This window comes from Triticum urartu, chromosome 2, assembly GCF_003073215.2.
Source record: "Triticum urartu cultivar G1812 chromosome 2, Tu2.1, whole genome shotgun sequence".
NCBI classification, from domain to species: Eukaryota; Viridiplantae; Streptophyta; class Magnoliopsida; order Poales; family Poaceae; genus Triticum; species Triticum urartu.
Genome location: NC_053023.1, coordinates 167,322,372 through 167,341,056, shown reverse-complemented (window position 1 = coordinate 167,341,056; position 18,685 = coordinate 167,322,372).

The window sequence follows — 18,685 nt, the reverse complement described above, 5'->3', positions numbered from 1 at the left end:
AGTTCCACGAAGCTCCAAGTTCGACTACATTGTGAGACGAAGAACGCCAAGTACCTCTCCGAAAACGAACATGCACCACTACGCCCGGAGGCCTCGGATCCGTCAAGTCCAACAACAATTGTGCTCAACTACCCACGACCCCGAACGTCTACGAAAATGGGTACTACTACCGTCGCCGATATCACGAGAACCTCTACCTATGAACCATAGAGCAAGTGAGAACCTCTACCGACGAACTCAGAGCACGTACGATGACCGATGTCGAAGACCCGTGCACGACTACCGTCGACCGCGAAGGGCTTGGAGTCATCAAGTACCTCTCCGAAAGAACGTGAACGACTACTTCCACAATGAACGTGAACGACTACCGTCGCGAGAACAACTACATCCCGTCAAACTCGTTCCGCCCCGAAAACGCACGCTTTGAAGGTATAACCACTGAGACGACGCCCGTGAACGAATGTTGTGTGATGTATGAGATGCTCGTGGTTGCACTGTGTCCGAGTTGTTCTTTGCGAGTTCCTCGTTGCCTTGCCGTCGGCATGTGGGAACCCGGTATCCGGGATCACCCCACCATCCTTGCATGACACGCTCCCGTCACTTTTCCTTTTGCACTGGTATCTCCATGAGCTACCGGAACCGAGATGTTTTCGTGGCATCATTTTTGGATTCGTTGCCGTGGCACCCTTCCGTTTCCGCCACTTTGACAAATGCTTCATAATATGCTCATGCCAACATTTTCATAAAATTGCATAAACTCGAACATGGCATCCGCATCATGTTAACAACATCAAGAATGGTTTAAATTGTTGTTTGCATTAATTTGCTAAATGCATATGGGGATTTACTGGATTTGTTGTTTGTCATATCCGACCCCATTTAAATTGTTTAGATAGTATAGTTTTGTTATGCTTCACCTCTTACCATGTTAATTAACATCTAATTTTGTTGAGTACTTAAACAATATCGAACTAAATAATTGACGTGGTGTTTCGCCAATATGCAACGGAGTTGCATATTGAGCTCCACTTAATTTGTAGTATCGTTTGTGCACTTTGCCATGCCATGCCTCATTAAACCGGACATGCATCATACTTGGTTGTGCATCATGCCATGGCTATGTGATGGTTGTTTACTATGTTGTTTGGTTCTTTCCGGGTTGCTTCTCTCGTTAGCTTCGGTTTCATTCCGGAGTTGTGAGGTTTCATTCGACTACATCCGTTTGTCTTCTTCATGGACTCGTTCTTCTTCCTTGCGGGATCTCAGGCAAGATGACCATACCCTCGAAATCGCTTCTATCTTTGCTTGCTAGTTGCTCGCTCTATTGCTATGCCGCGATACCTACCACTTGCTTTGTCATGCCTCCCATATTGCCATGTCAAGACTCTAACCCACCTTCCCTAGCAAACCATTGTTTGGCTATGTTACCGCTTTGCTCAGCCCCTCTTATAGCGTTGCTAGTTGCAGGTGAATATTAAGTTTGTTCCATGTTGGAACATGGTTATGTTGGGATATCACAATATCTCTTATTTAATTAATGCATCTATATACTTGGCAAAGGGTGGAAGGCTCGGCCTTATGCCTGGTGCTTTGTTCCACTCTTGACGCCCTAGTTTCCGTCATACCAGTGTTATGTTCCTTGATTTTGCGTTCCTTACACGGTTGGGTGTTATGGGGACCCCTTGACAGTTCGCTTTGAATAAAACTCCTCCAGCAAGTCCCAACCTTGGTTTTACCATTTTCCTCACCACCACCTACTTTTCCCTTGGGATTCATGCTCCCGAGGGTCATCTTTATTTTAACCCCCCCGGGCCAGTGCTTGTCTAAGTGTTGGTCCGAAACAGAGCCACTTGCAGCGCCACCTCGGGGAAACTTGAGGGTTGGTTTTAGTTGTACGTAGTGTTCATCCCGTGTTGTCATGAGAACGAGATATGTGCAGCTCCTATCGGGATGTCGGCGCATCGGGCGGTCTTGCTGGTCTTATTTTACCATTGTCGAAATGTCTTGTAACCGGGATTCCGAGCCTGATCGAGCCTTCCTGGGAGAAGGAATATTCTTTGTTGACCGTGAGAGCTTGTGATGGGCTAAGTTGGGACACCCCTGCAGGGTTTTGAACTTTCAAAAGTCGTGCCCGCGGTTATGGGCAGATGGGAATTTGTTAATGCCTGGTTGTAGAGAACTTGAAACTTAACTTAATTAAAATGCATCAACCGCGTGTGTAGCCGTGATGGTCTCTTTTCGGCGGAGTCTGGGAAGTGAACACGGTTCTTGTGTTATGCTTGAACGTAAGTAGTTTCAGGATCACTTCTTGATCACTTCTAGTTCACGACCGTGCATTGCTTCTCTTCTCGCTCTTATTTGCGTATGTTAGCCACCATATATGGTTAGTGCTTGCTGCAGCTCCACCTCTCTACCTTTTCCTACCCATAAGCTTAAATAGTCTTGATCTCGCGGGTGTGAGATTGCTGAGTCCCCATGACTCACAAATTACTTCAAACAGTTGTAGGTGCCGATGATAATCGTGCAGGTGACGCAACTGAGCTCAAGTGGGAGCTCGATGAAGATCGTGTTTGTTGTGTTGTTTCGTTTCCAGTTGATCAGTAGTGGAGCCCAGTCAGGACGATCGGGGATCTATTGAATTAGGGGTTGTCTTTCTTTATTTGGTTCCGTAGTCGGACCTTGATTGTATTCTGGATGATGTAATGCTATATTTATGTATTGTGTGAAGTGGCGATTGTAAGCCAACTCTTTATCCCTTTCTTATTCAGTACATGGGATGTGTAAAGATTACCCCTCTTGCAACATGCCTACTATGCGGTTATGCCTCTAAGTCGTGCTCCGACACGTGGGAGATATAGCCGCATCGTGGCTGTTACAAGCTAGTAATCAGAGCCTTCCCCGACTTAGGAGCCCCCTGCTTGATCGAATCGCTGGCGTTGTTGAGTCTAGAAAAATATTTTGAGTCGTATAGGATTATATATATCGGAGAGTAGGATTCTTTTTACTCCTCAGTCACTTTGTCGTTCTGGTGAGGCCTCCTGACGTAGAGTTTTTACTCTTCTCTCCTTAAATTTCACGATTTTTTTTAGGATCATGCGGGTATCTTGGAATCATTTCGATGGTTTTGTGAAGATAACATTGTTCTTGGTGCCTCCGGACATTTAGGGGTTGTGGCAGTGTCCCGTGGAGTTGAGCTCCGAGGTGTTGTCGTCACAATTTTATCGTTGCAGTTCTGGAATACCTGAGTTCGCCGACATCGAAAATCTCTTTTATGCAGTTGTTGGTGAGATAACCTCGACGCCACCCAATACTGGGGCGGGAGTTCGGGAGTATTGCCATAACTCGTATAACGGATGCTTTTCGAAGGTTGAGGTAAATGATTTCCGAAGGTTTGTTGGTTATGTGTTGAAGGATGGATACAACTGGATGTAGGATTTGCTAGTTTTGGGTGAGATATTATGCTTCCCCTGTATCCCCAACACCTGATTGCATAACCAGAAAGTTTCGAGAGTTTATAAGTGGGAATTTAAGTAGCTCCTAGAATATCTTTCCAACAGACACATGATACGATATGGGATCTATCATATGTTTGTTTCCGGCTTATTCTGCAAGCCAATCCTTTGTTTTTGTTTTGAGTTGTGGTATTCGAGTTGCTTCAATGTCAAATGTGTTTCCATACCTTTCCTAAGGGGTGTTCTCATATATCTATGGGAGTACTAATCCTTCTTGATCATCGAGGTTGTCATGTCAATTCTTTTCTACCGGCGTGTTTCTCTTCAAGTGGATCCAATCATTTCAACATTCGCAAGATCACCTCTAAGTTTTCCCAACGTTGTTCGTTTCATCCGTCCCAAGTCGTCTTTGTTTTTCCCGCCCTCCCAGCCTTTTCTTCAAGGACTCGGATTTCTGAATCAAGTATCCATCTTATGGTTGGGAAGCCTCTCCATTCAGTTCCGTTAATGTCCTTATCCGGTGATTCTCAGGAAGATACTAACGAAACATCGAGTTTATTATTCTTCGTTCTATTTCTTCTCCGGTGGATTCAATTCAAGCTTTGTCGATCATATGCTTTTCCTCGTTTCAAATGTTTTCTCATGCCGGTGCACCTCTTAATTGTTCACCTCTCTCTATTCATTTGTTCCGGAGTGCGAAGATATCTTAGAAGATGTTATCTCATTCAATCCGTTCAAGCTATTTCGAGGTTGTTATCTCATTCAAGCCATTTAATTCAACCGGCGCAATCTATCTTTTAAATCGTTCGACGGTGTTTCTTTTGAGTGGGACCTAACCCACAGGTCTTTTCCCAGGATCTTACATGACTCTTCTAATTTTCCCGGAGCTATCCTCAAATTCTTCCACAAGTTTGACATAAGAATGAATTATCATCAGTCATATGTATTCCTCCAAGATCTGTCAAATTCTTTTTATCGTTGGTCCAACCTTTCTATTATTCATTCCGGAGTACCTAAAAAATTCATGGTGGTGTTTCTCATTTTCATTCTCTGCATTTGAAGACCGAAGAAGAGTTCCTCTTAAATCCTTATCCATTCTCTTGAAGATTCTTGGTGCTAGCTTTACGCCATCCTCTCATAATTGTTTTTTATTGTGAGAATTCTTTTCACCCATCCGGAGCATTTCATGAGTTGTTTCCATTTCTTTCCTCCGAAGGCCATCTTTTCAAATATTATTCATTCCAGCTTTCAGCTCTCGTTCTCTAAATCTTACTAGTGCATCGTTCAAATATCCTCTAATCAGTTCAGGATCTCTTCGTTCTCATGTATCTAAATGCTAGCAAGTATCTTCATTTGTTTTCCAATTCTTCCCGATGAATTGTGCCTTTGCTACTTCCATTTTCAATTCTTACGGTGGTTTGTTCAAGACTTCTCTTCCTTCGTTATCATATCAATTTATTTGTTGTTTCAATCCTACGGGTGGTTCGTCGAAGACCTTCTCAAGTTTACGCTATATCTATCTTAATCCTTTCTATGAGAATAAGTAGTATGCCAAATCCTTTGCTTGTCATCAATTTAAATTGGTGAAGGATAAGCATAATGTAATTCTTATTATTGTTTCATCGAGTAAATTCAATTCCTTATTCCGGAGGCTAATCAAATTCTTGTTTTCAATTGTTCATCTTTCTTTCCGGAGTTCCAAGTTTTTCTCGGCTATATCATCGCGAAGATCCATCCAAATCATCGCAAGGCTTCACCTTATGTTCTCCACTTCTCTTTCTTTCTATCATCCTTTTATTACCGGAGTTCTTCATGGAGGCTCTACATCATGGTTCATCAAGGATTTTTTTCATTATTCAATTGTCCTCGAGATTTCTCTATGAGTTAAGATCCGCCAAGCTATACTCTAGAAGAAACATGTTGCTTAACACATGTTTTGTCTTGAGGAGTTTAAGTACTCTTCATCTTGCATTTCAAAGTTCAATCCCTTCTCCCTTATCTTTTGAGGTGGTGTTATGTTATTCTTGATAATTTCCCTTCGTGTTTCACGATTCACAAGTTATCAAGAATGAGGTATTTTAAATCCATTAATCTCTTCATTGGAGTTATCTTGGGTTATATTTCACCTAAAGTGTTCCCTAAGGATTGTTGCTATTTATGGTGCTCATAAATGATCCAAGTTCTTCAGTTATCCTTCCGGTGAAATAAGTTTCTCATCTCCTTGTTCATATCAATCCAACCTATTGTTTCCGTTAGTGGCAGAATTTCACCTCATAATTTTGAGATGTTTGCCATAAGCCCACTACAAGTTTGTTCTTTTTGTTGTTGGTTTTCCAACAACTCCATTATAACCTTCTTGGAAGGGTGCTTTCCAAGCTCATTCGTGGCAGAAGTTGGCATTTTCTTCTCCATTCTTTTATGCCAATGATCTATCTTTTATTATTTCTTTCGGAGGCATTGTGATGTTGCTCTTTTCACTCATCATCTCGAATTGTGAAGATCATGTTCTTTCCTTTTGCTTATCCATTCAACCGGAGTGTCGTGTCCTCTTTTCAAGTATCTTCTCATCTTGTCAAGTTCATGATTCTTATTCTTTCCATTACAGTCGGAGTGTTGTCCAAATTATATTATTCTTATTCCTTCTCTATCTTGTTTTAATCGGAGTGTTGTTTCTATCATTCCTCGTCTAACCGGAGTTTCATCCAGGTGATTTCATTTTGTCAAGCTCATATTCTTTACCTTCCTTTTCCAACCGGAGTGTTGTCGTAATTGAACCTTATTGTTCCTTGTTCATCTCGTTTCATCCGGAGTGCTTGCATGTACTTCTTGTCCATTGCAACCATTTTTCTTATGTATTTCGACCTACAAGGTTCTAGTAATGTTCCTTGTTCCTCTTTCCTAACGGAGTGTTTTCAACTTTGTTCATCTTTGTTGTATTCTTCCTTTCAATTTGTTTAACCTCTCAAGGTTCGTAGTTTTAGTCTTTTGTCAGGAAGCAACTTAGTTTTACCTCTTCCTCTTCCTCTTCCTCTTCCGTGTTCTCTCCGGTGCCATCCTAAATCTCGGGACGAGATCCTCTCGTAGTGGTGGAGTGTTGTGACACCCCAAGACTGGAGCTTCAGATGCCTTCCATGGTTTCTGAGATTCGTGGTGTGATTTATTTTTTGCTTGTTGCTTTCATCATTGCATCATGTCATCATGCCATCATTTTCTCAAAGCAACTAAAACTCACTTAAATAAATTGCATGGATCTTCGGTCCATTTAAACCGAGGGAAGAGTGACTTCTCTTTATAACATATCCTCCTGATATTAGGGAGCTATTATAAAGTATTCCATGGATGTGGAATTACCGTGACACACTTGCAATTTAAACTCTCAAGTCTTTTCTGCTTCGAGTTGCTCCTCAAACTTTGCCATATATTCTTTCATCATTGTCCGGAGCTCCACCAAAAATCCGAACATTTTTGGACCTTCCTAACCCTCACTTCCTATTCGAACCATTTGAATTTAAATCAAATGAGTTTGAATTTAAACTTTGAAAAATGCCCACTCCATTTTTCTCGGACCGTAAACATTTTTGTGAGTCCGGGAATATTATCCGCATGCGCTAATTCTTTCCCTAACCCCTCCCTCTTTCTTTTCTTCTCCACTTTTGTTTGCTGCTATAGAAATAAGAAGAGAGAGAGCTTGCGCCGGCGGCCTCCTGGGCCCTCCAACCTCCCGCGATGGCCCACCTAAGGCCATCCAGCCCCGCAGGCCCAACCATCCATCCTAACCAGTCTAACCCTAGCCTCTCTCGATCCCCTAGCATCTCCCTCGTCTCCCCCCAGCGCCGCCACTCACGCACGCATCGAGCCAGGAGAGCCTCGCGCTCGATCCTTCTCTCGCTCGTTGCCCACCTCCTGCTCGATCTCCCTCACTCCCTCGTCTCCTTCCCTTGCTCGTGTGCCAGAGAGGAGCGAGAGCCTCTCGCTCGATCCCGCACGCAGGAGCCGTGCGCCCGATCCCCACCATCGCCAACGCACCCTGTCGCCCGGTCGCTGGACCTCGCCTGGCTTTCCTCCACCACCACCGCTGGCCTGCTTCCCATCTAGCAACCTCGTCCCCGACGCCAGCCGGAGCCCCCGCCACCACCTTACTCCGTCGCCCGCCTTCCTCGCGAACCGCCGCTTCAGGCCGCCGGTCGTGGAGACCACCGCGACCAGGAGGAGCTCCCCACTCCAACGTGCTCCTCCCTCGCCTCAGACGCGTCGCCGGCCAACCTTCGCTGGAGCACGCGCCTAAGTCGGCTCGACCCCGCGTCCTCGCCTACAGCGCCTCAAGCTCCCTGCGCTCGATCCCCCGCATCCTCTGCTCGCGAGCCTCGCCCGTTTGCCTCCGTCCTCAACCACGCCGGCCGCCGGAGCCGTTGCCAGCTACCACCCCATCATAGCTCCATGCAGCCTACTCTGCTTCCCCTCCTCGTGCCTAGGCGGAGCAGCTTCACCGCTGGCCGAAGTCCCGCAGGAGCAGGAGCTCGTGTCATCTCTGCCGTCCAGCGTCGCCTCCCGCCCTCCTCTCCTGCACCTCGTGCCCGCCAAGTTCCAGGAAACCCAAGTATGACCTCGTGTACGTCTACGTGATGAGCCGCCAAGTTCCACGAAGCTTCAAGTTCGACTACATTGTGAGACGAAGAACGCCACGTACCTCTCCGAAAACGAACATGCACCACTACGCCCGGAGGCCTCGGATCCGTCAAGTCCAACAACGATTGTGCTCAACTACCCACGACCCCGAACGTCTACGAAAATGGGTACTACTACCGTCGCCGATATCACGAGAACCTCTACCTATGAACCATAGAGCAAGTGAGAACCTCTACCGACGAATTCAGAGCACGTACGATGACCGATGTCGAAAACCTCGCCCGTTTGCCTCTATCCTCTACCACGCCGGCCACCGGAGCCGTTGCCGGCTACCACCCTATCGTAGCTCCATGCTGCCTGCTCTGCTTCCCCTCCTCGTGCCTAGGCGGAGCAGCTTCACCGTTGGCCGAAGTCCCGCAGGAGCAGGAGCTCATGTCGTCTCTGCCGTCCAGCGTCGCCTCCCGTCTTCCTCTCCTGCACCTCATGCCTGCCAAGTTACAAGAAACCCAAGTATGACCTCGTGTACGTCTACGTGATGAGCGATGAGCCGCCAAGTTCCATGAAGCTCCAAGTTCGACTACATTGTGAGACGAAGAACGCCAAGTACCTCTCCGAAAATGAACATGCACCACTACGCCCGGAGGCCTCGGATCCGTCAAGTCCAACAACGATTGTGCTCAACTACCCATGACCCCGAATGTCTACAAAAACGGGTACTACTACCGTCGCCGAGATCACGAGAACCTCTACCTACGAACCTGGAGCAAGTGAGAACCTCTACCGATGAACTCGGAGCGCGTACGGCGACCGTTGTCGAAAACCCGTGCACGACTACCGTCGACCGCGAAGGGCTTGGAGTCATCAAGTACCTCCCCGAAAGAACGTGAACGACTACTTCCACAATAAACATGAACGACTACCTTCGCGAGAACAACTACATCCCGTCAAACTCCTTCCGCCCCGAAAACGCACGCTTCGAAGGTATAACCACCGAGACGACGCCCGTGAACGAATATTGTGTGATGTATGAGATGCTCCTGGTTGCACTGTGTCCGAGTTGTTCTTTGCGAGTTCCTCGTTGCCTTGCCGTCGGCATGTGGGAATCCGGTATCCGGGATCACTCCACCATCCTTGCATGACACGCTCCCGTCACTTTTCCTTTTACACTGGTATCTCCATGAGCTACCGGAACCGAGATGTTACTGTGGCATCATTTTCGGATTCGTTGCCGTGGCACCCTTCCGTTTCCGCCACTTTGACAAATGCTTCATAATATGCTCATGCCAACATTTTCATAAAATTGCATAAACTTGAACATGGCATCCACATCATGTTAAAAACATCAAGAATGGTTTAAATTGTTGTTTGTATTAATTTGCTAAATGCATATGGGGATTTACCGGATTTGTTGTTTGTTATATCCGGCCCCATTTAAATTGTTTAGATAGTATAGTTTTGTTATGCTTCACCTCTTACCATGTTAATTAACATCTAATTTTGTTGAGTACTTAAACAAGATCGAACTAAATAATTGACGTGGTGTTTCGCCAATATGCAACAGAGTTGCATATTGAGCTCCACTTAATTTGTAGTATTGTTTGTGCACTTTGCCATGCCATGCCTCATTAAACCGGACATGCATCATACTTGGTTGTGCATCATGCCATGGTTATGTGATGATTGTTTACTATGTTGTTTGCTTCTTTCCGAGTTGCTTCTCTTATTAGTTTCGGTTTCGTTCCGGAGTTGTGAGGTTTCGTTCGACTACGTCCGTTTGTCTTCTTCATGGACTCGTTCTTCTTCCTTGCGGGATCTCAGGCAAGATGACCATACCCTCGAAATCACTTCTATCTTTGCTTGCTAGTTGCTTGCTCTATTGCTATGCCGCGATACCTACCACTTGCTTTGTCATGCCTCCCATATTGCCATGTCAGGCCTCTAACCCACCTTTCCTAGCAAACCGTTGTTTGGCTATGTTACCGCTTTGCTCAGCCCCTCTTATAGCATTGCTAGTTGCAGGTGAAGATTAAGTTTGTTCCATGTTGGAACATGGTTATGTTGGGATATCACAATATCTCTTATTTAATTAATGCATCTATATACTTGGAAAAGGGTGGAAGGCTCGGCCTTATGCCTGGTGTTTTGTTCCACTCTTGCCACCCTAGTTTCCGTCATACCAGTGTTATGTTCCTTGATTTTGTGTTCCTTACACGGTTGGGTGTTATGGGGACCCCTTGACAGTTCACTTTGAATAAAACTCCTCCAGCAAGGCCCATCCTTGGTTTTACCATTTGCCTCACCACCACCTACTTTTCCCTTGGGAGTCACGCTCCCGAGGGTCATCTTAATTTTAAACCCCCCCGGGCCAATGCTTGTCTAAGTGTTGGTCCGAAACAGAGCCACTTGCAGCGCCACCTCGGGGAAACTTGAGGGTTGGTTTTAGTTGTACGTAGTGTTCATCTGGTGTTTCCCTGAGAACGAGATATGTGCAGCTCCTATCGGGATGTCGGCGGATCGGGCGGTCTTGCTGGTCTTGTTTTACCATTGTCGAAAGGTCTTGTAACCGGGATTCCGAGCCTGATCGGGTCTTCCTGGGAGAAGGAATATCCTTCGTTGACCATGAGAGTTTGTGATGGGCTAAGTTGGGACATCCCTGCAGGGTTTGAACTTTCGAAAGCCGTGCCCGCGGTTATGGGCAGATGGGAATTTGTTAATGTCCGGTTGTAGAGAACTTGAAACTTAACTTAATTAAAATGCATCAACCGCGTGTGTAGCCATGATGGTCTCTTTCCGGCGGAGTCCGGGAAGTGAACACAGTTCTTGTGTTATGCTTGAACGTAAGTAGTTTCAGGATCACTTCTTGATCACTTCTAGTTCACAACCGTGCATTGCTTCTCTTCTCGCTCTTATTTGTGTATGTTAGCCACCATATATGGTTAGTGCTTGCTGCAGCTCCACCTGTCTACCTTTTCCTACCCATAAGCTTAAATAGTCTTGATCTCGCGGGTGTGAGATTGTTGAGTCCCCGTGACTCACAGATTACTTCAAACAGTTGCAGGTGCCGATGATAACCGTGAAGGTGACGCAACTGAGCTCAAGTGGCAGCTCGATGAAGATCGTGTTCGTTGTGTTGTTTCGTTTCCAGTTGATCAGTAGTGGAGCCCGGTCAGGACGATCGGGGATCTATTGCATTAGGGGTTGTCTTTCTTTATTTGGTTCCGTAGTCGGGCCTTGATTGTATTCTGGATGATGTAATGCTATATTTATGTATTGTGTCAAGTGGTGATTGTAAGCCAACTCTTTATCCCTTTCTTATTCAGTACATGGGATGTGTAAAGATTACCCCTCTTGCGACATGCCTACTATGCGGTTATGCCTCTAAGTCGTGCTCCAACATGTGGGAGATATAGCCGCATCGTGGGTGTTACATAAGGGCACGGTGTTTGTCAACAATGGAGGCATCTCGTAATGCCGCCAACAAAGCATCTGGCACCTTTGGATGGACAGAGGTCGCCGGCGGAACAGGCACGCCCCCTCCAGCCGAAGGAGGCAGCCTTCTTGATTCTGGAGCCGTATAAACCTTTGGAATCGCATCCAGTGAGGAGCCAAACTCAGGCTCGCCCCCACCGTCTGACCCTGTGGGAATCTTTTTGCCCACGTGTCTGACCCCTGCGGTTTGACCTCCAGGCGCCGCCTTCATGGTTTCTTCCTTCCCTCCCTGGCCAGGGTCCTTCTAGGACGAAGCCTCGGTGTCATGCACTTGTTTGGAGGAAGGGGCCTTTTGGGGCGTCCCACTCTCCATAGCGTTCGAGCTCAACAGGTCCTCTGATGAGGATTGTTTGGTACGGGACCTCACCGGACTACCAAAAATATGGCTTAAGGTTAAGATGCTAAGCCAAGGTAAGTCCAGACGTTCAAACGTATTCGGATTTTATATACTTATGTGTTAACCAGGGGCTGGGCCCTGGGATCCCATGCCAGGCCGCTGTCGGCGGCGGCAGTGGACTCCTCCGGAAGAGAATCCCTTCCCCTTTTGGGCAGTTCGGCCTCCAAGGGTGCGGAGCCCGTCCTCTTCCTCCTTCCCCCTGTTGGGGATTCATCTTCCTCCTTTTTATCCTCTTCGGAGGCAGAACGGGCTTCAGAGCCTTCGAGTACTGTGTCCAAAGTGCCGCGACGACGAAGGCCGCCTCGGGTCTTTTTGGCCTCCTTTTCGGTCGTCTTCTTCGGCACCTTGTAAGGCGACGGGACCAGCATCTTCGTCAGAAGTGGAATTGCCGTGTCTTCGGGCAACGGGGCCGGACAATGGATCCGCTCCACCTTCTTCGTCCAGCTCTGGGGGGAGTTGAATAAACATACGTTAAGCGCTTCCTTTGGTTCATACGGATAGAAAAGTTTAATAAACTCACCGAACTTGCAGGGCGGGACAGTTGGTACCCGCGGTCTTCGGCGGAGTCCGACCTTGATTCGCTGGACTTGAAAAGCACCTTCCAAATGTCCTCATGCGAGGAGCCGAAGAACCTTTGCAGAGTTTGGTGCCTGGCCGGATCAAAATCCCATAGATTGCAAGTCCGGTGTTGACAAGGTAGTATACGGCGGACTAACATCACCTGGACTACGTTGACAAGTTCAACGTTCTTATTTCCCTTATCTTTAACGTGCGTCTGAAGCACCGACAGTTTGTCGGACAAGGACCAGTCCAGGCCTTTCTTGACCCAGGATGTAAGCCACAGAGGGGCGCCAGATCGAAACTCAGGAGAGGTGGCCCATTCCTTGCCGCACGGCTTAGTGATGTAAAACCACTGCTGTTGCCACTCCTTGACAGAATCACTAAAGGTTCCCGTTGGCCATGTGACGTTGGGCATCTTGCTCACCATAGCACCCCCGCACTCGGCGTGCTCGCCGCCCACCACCTTGGGCTTCACATTAAAAACCTTCAGCCATAAACCAAAGTGCGGTGAAATGCGGAGAAAATCCTCACACACAATGATAAATGTCGATATGTTGAGGAAGGAGTTAGGGGACAGATCGTGAAGATCGATCCCATAATAATACATGAGGCCACGGACGAACGGGTGGAGGGGAAACCCTAGCCTGTGGACAAAATGAGGGAGGAATACAACCCTCTCATGGGGTTTCGGAGTAGGGACGATCTATCCCGCCGTCGGGAGACGGTGGTTGTTTTTCTTGACCAGATACCCGGCCTCCCGAAGCTTTTTAATATCCTTCTCTCGGACAGTAGAGGCCATCCATTTGCCCCCTGCTCCGGATCCGGACATCTTTGGAAGACCTTTCGTGGGTAGAGAAGATGAACGCTTGAGCGCTGGAGCTTGATCAGAATGGAATGAATTGGGAAGAAGGCGTGGGTGAAAAGAATGAGTCCTAATCCCTTTATAAGGGAGGAAGAGGCGATGCGCCTCCCCACTTGCCTAGTAAAATCGCTTATTCCCCAAGTGTCGTAATTGATGGCACGGTTAGGTTACCCGTGTTCGTATTGATGAGAATCCCGTAATAAGGGGAACACGATCTCTGCTTTGACAAGACATGTCAAGAAAACCGCCTCATGATATGTGCGGTGCTGGTTGAGAAAAACGGTTTGAATAATGACCGGATCATGGCGTGATGTCATGCTGTCGAAATGTGTCAGCAGATTAGATTTGTGGAAATATTATTCTCTCTACGGTGGTATGTGGAACTTGTTTTGCAGTGCCGGACACTATTCTGGTGTTTAAAGTCTTCTATGGAGTATTCGGAGGAGGAACCCGCCTTGCAATGCCGAAGACAAAACTGCGCGCCGGACTCATCGTCATTGAAGCCTGGTTCAGGGGCTACTGAGGGAGTCCTGGATTAGGGGGTCTCCGGATAGCCGGACTATATCCTTTGGCCGGACTACTGGACTATGAAGATACAAGATTGAAGACTTTGTCCCGTGTCCGGATGGGACATTCCTTGGCATGGAAGGCAAGCTTGGCAATACGGATATGTAGATCTCCTCCCTTGTAACCAAATCTGTGTAACCCTAGCCCCTTCCGGTGTCTATATAAACCGGAGGATTTAGTCCGTAGGACAACAGACAATCATACCATAGGCTAGCTTCTAGGGTTTAGCCTCTACGACCTCGTGGTAGATCAACTCTTGTAATACTCATATCATCAAGAACAATCGAGCAGGATGTAGGGTATTACCTCCATCAAGAGGGCCCGAACCTGGGTAAACATCGTGTCCCTTTCCTCCTGTTACCATCTGCCTTAGACGCACAGTTCGAGACCCCCTACCCGAGATCCGCCGGTTTTGACACAGACACCCCCGCACTAGGCCTCAGGCCGCATCGTAAGCGACATGGCTCATTTACGTGCATATCCAACCCTTTCTTTTTATTATGCTAACATGGTTAATCCACACTTTTGCAGTCCGGCCTGTGACCTTATCCAACGTTCCTGATCTAGAGGTTCGTTGGCTCGGTCAGAGATGGCGAGCATGTCGCCACCGCCTGCTTGCTCCCCCGGGGCCAGGGCGACATCGAAGTGTTGTCCCGGAGGGCCGCTCCGAAGGGAGGAGCTCGGGACATTGTCCGGGGGGCGCCACAAGGTGGGACCTCCACTGCCGGACAGATGGGGGAGCAGATCCCCAAGGAGACCGGCGAAGAGGGCCGTATTCCATTCGGCCCTCAGCCGGATATGATTCCGGAGATCCATATGGCTCCGAAATCAGGCGAGCACCCTCCTTTGAAGGAGGGGGGTGTGCCGATTCCACCGGTGGCCCCTGTCCACCCAGGGGCGCCGGATGACCTGATGGAGGCCCTACGAGGCACCTCCGTTGTGGACGAGCACCGTGTCCTTATGGGTTCGGTGATCGAGAAGGTTCAGTTCGCCAAGAGCGGACTAGACGAAGCCTGCAGCAATCTGTTGACGGGTTTCGAGGTAAGTGACATAGAAAGAGGGAAAACTCGTGTATTCAGTAGCCCCTGAGACACTGTCCGAAGTGCGGCAAGAAGAACCGTACAGAGGATCAACCTCTTATTGTAGGAGACTAACAGAATATGTATGAATAAGCAGGCGTCGCTGTTGGTCACGACCTCGGATACTACCGAGGTCTCCGAGCTGAAGCGGACCGAGAACGAGCTCGGCGAGATTAAGGTTCGGCTCGAAGAGAAGCAAGGTGAGGAACGACTTGCTATATGTTCGGGAAAGGATAAGTGTTGTGTAGTGACAGCGGTATCTTTATATGTGCAGAAGCCGCGACCAAGGTCGGGCCCCTGAAGAAGGCCCTGGGCAAGGGCGAGGAGAAGGCTGTCCAGCAGCAGGCCGCCCGTAAGAAGCTCAAGGCCCGGGTCAAAGAAGTCCAACAGGAGCTCCAGGATGCGGTGAAAAAATGCGAGACCTTGGAGCATGATGCGTCGATTCAAGGGACCGAACTTGCCAAGGCTCGTCAAAGCACGGAGACTGCCCGGAATGAGGTCCAGGCCGCCCTCCAGGAGATCCAGGAGGCCAAGAAGATCACGACGGGTAAGGCATTTAAGATGCAAAGCAAGTATGTGGAGAAGTAGTACCTTTTACAAAATCAAGTTCGGAGTTCCCAGGGGCCTTTGCGGATTTGCCACGCAGTGTATCCGATGATGTGGAGTTCTATCGAGTCGAAGGAGGGAATTCCATGGAGAAGCTATTCTGGTCGCAGTATGCGGCGCCGGAGCATCCCGTGTCCTTCACTGATCAGCTGAAACAGCTGGTGGAGCTGCATAGGGTGGCTGAACTAGCCATTAAGGATTTGATAATCCGGCTATGGCCAGCCAAAGCTATGCAAAGCAGCTACTTCGGACTCATGAGGAGGGTGGTGAATGCCTGCCCTCGGCTGGACGTCGTGAAGCGCTCGGCCTGTATTGAAGGTGCGCGCATGGCCTTCGCCCGTTACAAGATGTGGTGGACGAAGATGGACGCCGTCGAGGTGACCAGGGGGCCACCGGAGGGCAAGGAGCACCGTACACCGAAACGGTATTTTGCGGATTTCCTGGAGGGGTCTCGCCTTGCGGCAGCACAATGTTCACAGGACATTGTGTTTGAATGAATGTATTCATGTTGCCTTTGCATTGTATTATGATAAACAAAGCATGTTTTTTAATGCAATTTTGTTATGCTTTGATTGTTTCCTCCTATGCGGCAGTGTTATATGTAATCTAAGGGTTCGCCAGTCGTCGGCTTCTGCCCTCACGTAGATAGTACGAAGGTGTTCGGGATGGAATCTAAACAATCTTGATCCAATTACATGGTCCATGAAGGAGTTGTTTAGTGCAACGAACAAGGCAATCGTCATCATCTGATATGGAAGTACCGATCTTTCGCATAATGCGGATAAAATCTCCAACGATTTGTAACCCTCGAGTAGCTGACCGGCTCTCGCCGTATCATGACAGTTAGTTTTCGGCTTTCTCTACTAAGGTGCTTGTCTGGTCCAAGCCAGGGCACAATCGCAGTAGTTCTCCCTTTACTACCCTAGCCGATGGAGCGGAACGTAGGGTAGCAAGCACAGGAGCTGGGCAACCCAACTATTGACCAAAGACATGATTCGGATCCAATGCATATAATGCTAAATTCGGGTTGCCGAACTTATATATAAGAAGTGTTCGGACAGTGCTGCAGTATTGTGGGGCGATAGGTAGCCCTGGCAAATATGAAACGTAAAAGAGTGTCGATGCAGCAGATAGGCAGATCGAAATAATACGAAGTAAGAAGTGAAAAACACAGAGACTGGGCCACGAACCATTTTTATTATAACTGGATGGATATGTCAAGGTGTATCTTGTACAGATGGTGCTAGAAGTATCCGACCATTTAACGTGCCGGAACCGGTATGGCGCAGCGTGCGGGTCTTGAGAAAGAAGTGTGAATACTGTCAAGAAGAACGTATAAAGGTTACCCTACACACCTGTGTTGCTTGCCTCTGTTGCGTTCCAGTCCTTCTAGAGGACTTGATTATCAGGCCTACGAAAAAAAGGTGCCTGTAATGAGAAAAATAAGTAAAAGTATGTGTGTACGGGATCGGTTTTGCCGAATTGTAGCCCCCGGGTTATCTCGTGCCTCCGTCGATGTCCATGGAATTTTGAGTGCGTAACTGTGTACGTGTGGTACGAATGCCACTGCCTCATTGCAGCTGGGACGAAGGCCGAATTGCTAGTCGAGCTCTTGACGAGCCGCGCTGTCCTGTTGTAGTGTAGTCCGGACCCTCTTGATGGTGTCCAGGGGCTCGGCAGCCGGATTACAATACTGCTTGAGAAGGCCGTTCTGTACTTCTGCTGCCAGGGCGGCGGTTTGCTGCTCTCTTCGGAGGGAGCGTTCTGTGTTGCCATTGACTGTTATGACGCCGCATGGGCCGGGCATCTTGAGCTTGAGATAAGCATAGTGTGTCACTGCGTTAAATCTAGCAAACACGGTTCGTCCGAGCAGTGCATGGTAGCCGCTGCGGAAGGGGACGATATCGAAGATTAACTCTTCGCTTCAGAAGTTGTCCGGAGAACCGAAGACCACCTCCAGCGTGATTGAGCCTGTACAACGGGCCTCTACACCTGGTATGACTCCTTTAAAGTTAGTGTTTGTTGGTTTGATTCCTGAGGGATTAATGCCCATCTTCCATACTGTATCCTGGTGCAGCAGATTGAGGCTGCTTCCACCATCCATCAGGACTCGTGTGAGGTGGAATCCGTCGATGATTGGGTCAAGGACCAGTGCGGCCAAACCGACGTGGCGGAGACTAGTCGGATCGTCTTGTCGATCAAAGGTGATCGGAAATGCCGACCATGGATTGAACTTGGGGGCGACTGGCTCTACCGCGTAGACGTCCCTGAATGCTCGTTTGCGCTCCTTTCTAGGGATGTGCGTGGCGTATATCATGTTCACCATTTTGACTTGGGGGGGATTTCTTCTGTCCCCTGGTGTTTAGCTGTCGGGGCTCTTCATCATCGTCCTCACTTTGTGGTCCCTTTTCCTTGTTTTCGGCATTTAACTTGCCAGCCTGCTTGAAGACCCAACAATCCCTGTTGGTATGATTGGCTTGCTTATCCGGGGTGCCGTGAATTTGGCACGGACAGTCGAGTATGTGGTCCAGGCTGGAAGGTCCTTCGTTATTTCTTTTGTAGGGCTTCTTCTATTGGCCGGACATGGAGCCACTGAATCCAGCGTTGATTGTGGTGTCCTCGGTGTTGTCGCCATTGCTTCGGCGTTTGTGTCTATTGCGCCGGAGCTTTCCGGTGCTGTTCTTGGCCTCGGTGGGGCCTGCCTCGCTGGCTGTGTTTTTGCTACGAGCCAGCCAGCTATCCTCGCCTACGCAAAAGCGGGTCATGAGTGCCGTAAGGGCTGCCATTGACTTCGGTTTTTCATGTCCGAGGTGGCGTGCTACCCGTTCATCACGGATGCTGTGTTTGAAGTCTGCTAGGGCTTCGGCATCCGGACAGTCAACAATCTGGTTCTTCTTGGTTAGGAACCTAGTCCAAAATTTTCTGGCTGATTCTCTAGGTTGTTGAACTATGTGGCTTAGGTCATCGGCGTCTGGTGGCCAGACATAAGTTCCTTGGAAGTTGTCGAGGAAAGCCTCTTCCAAGTCTTCCCAGCTGCCAATGGAGT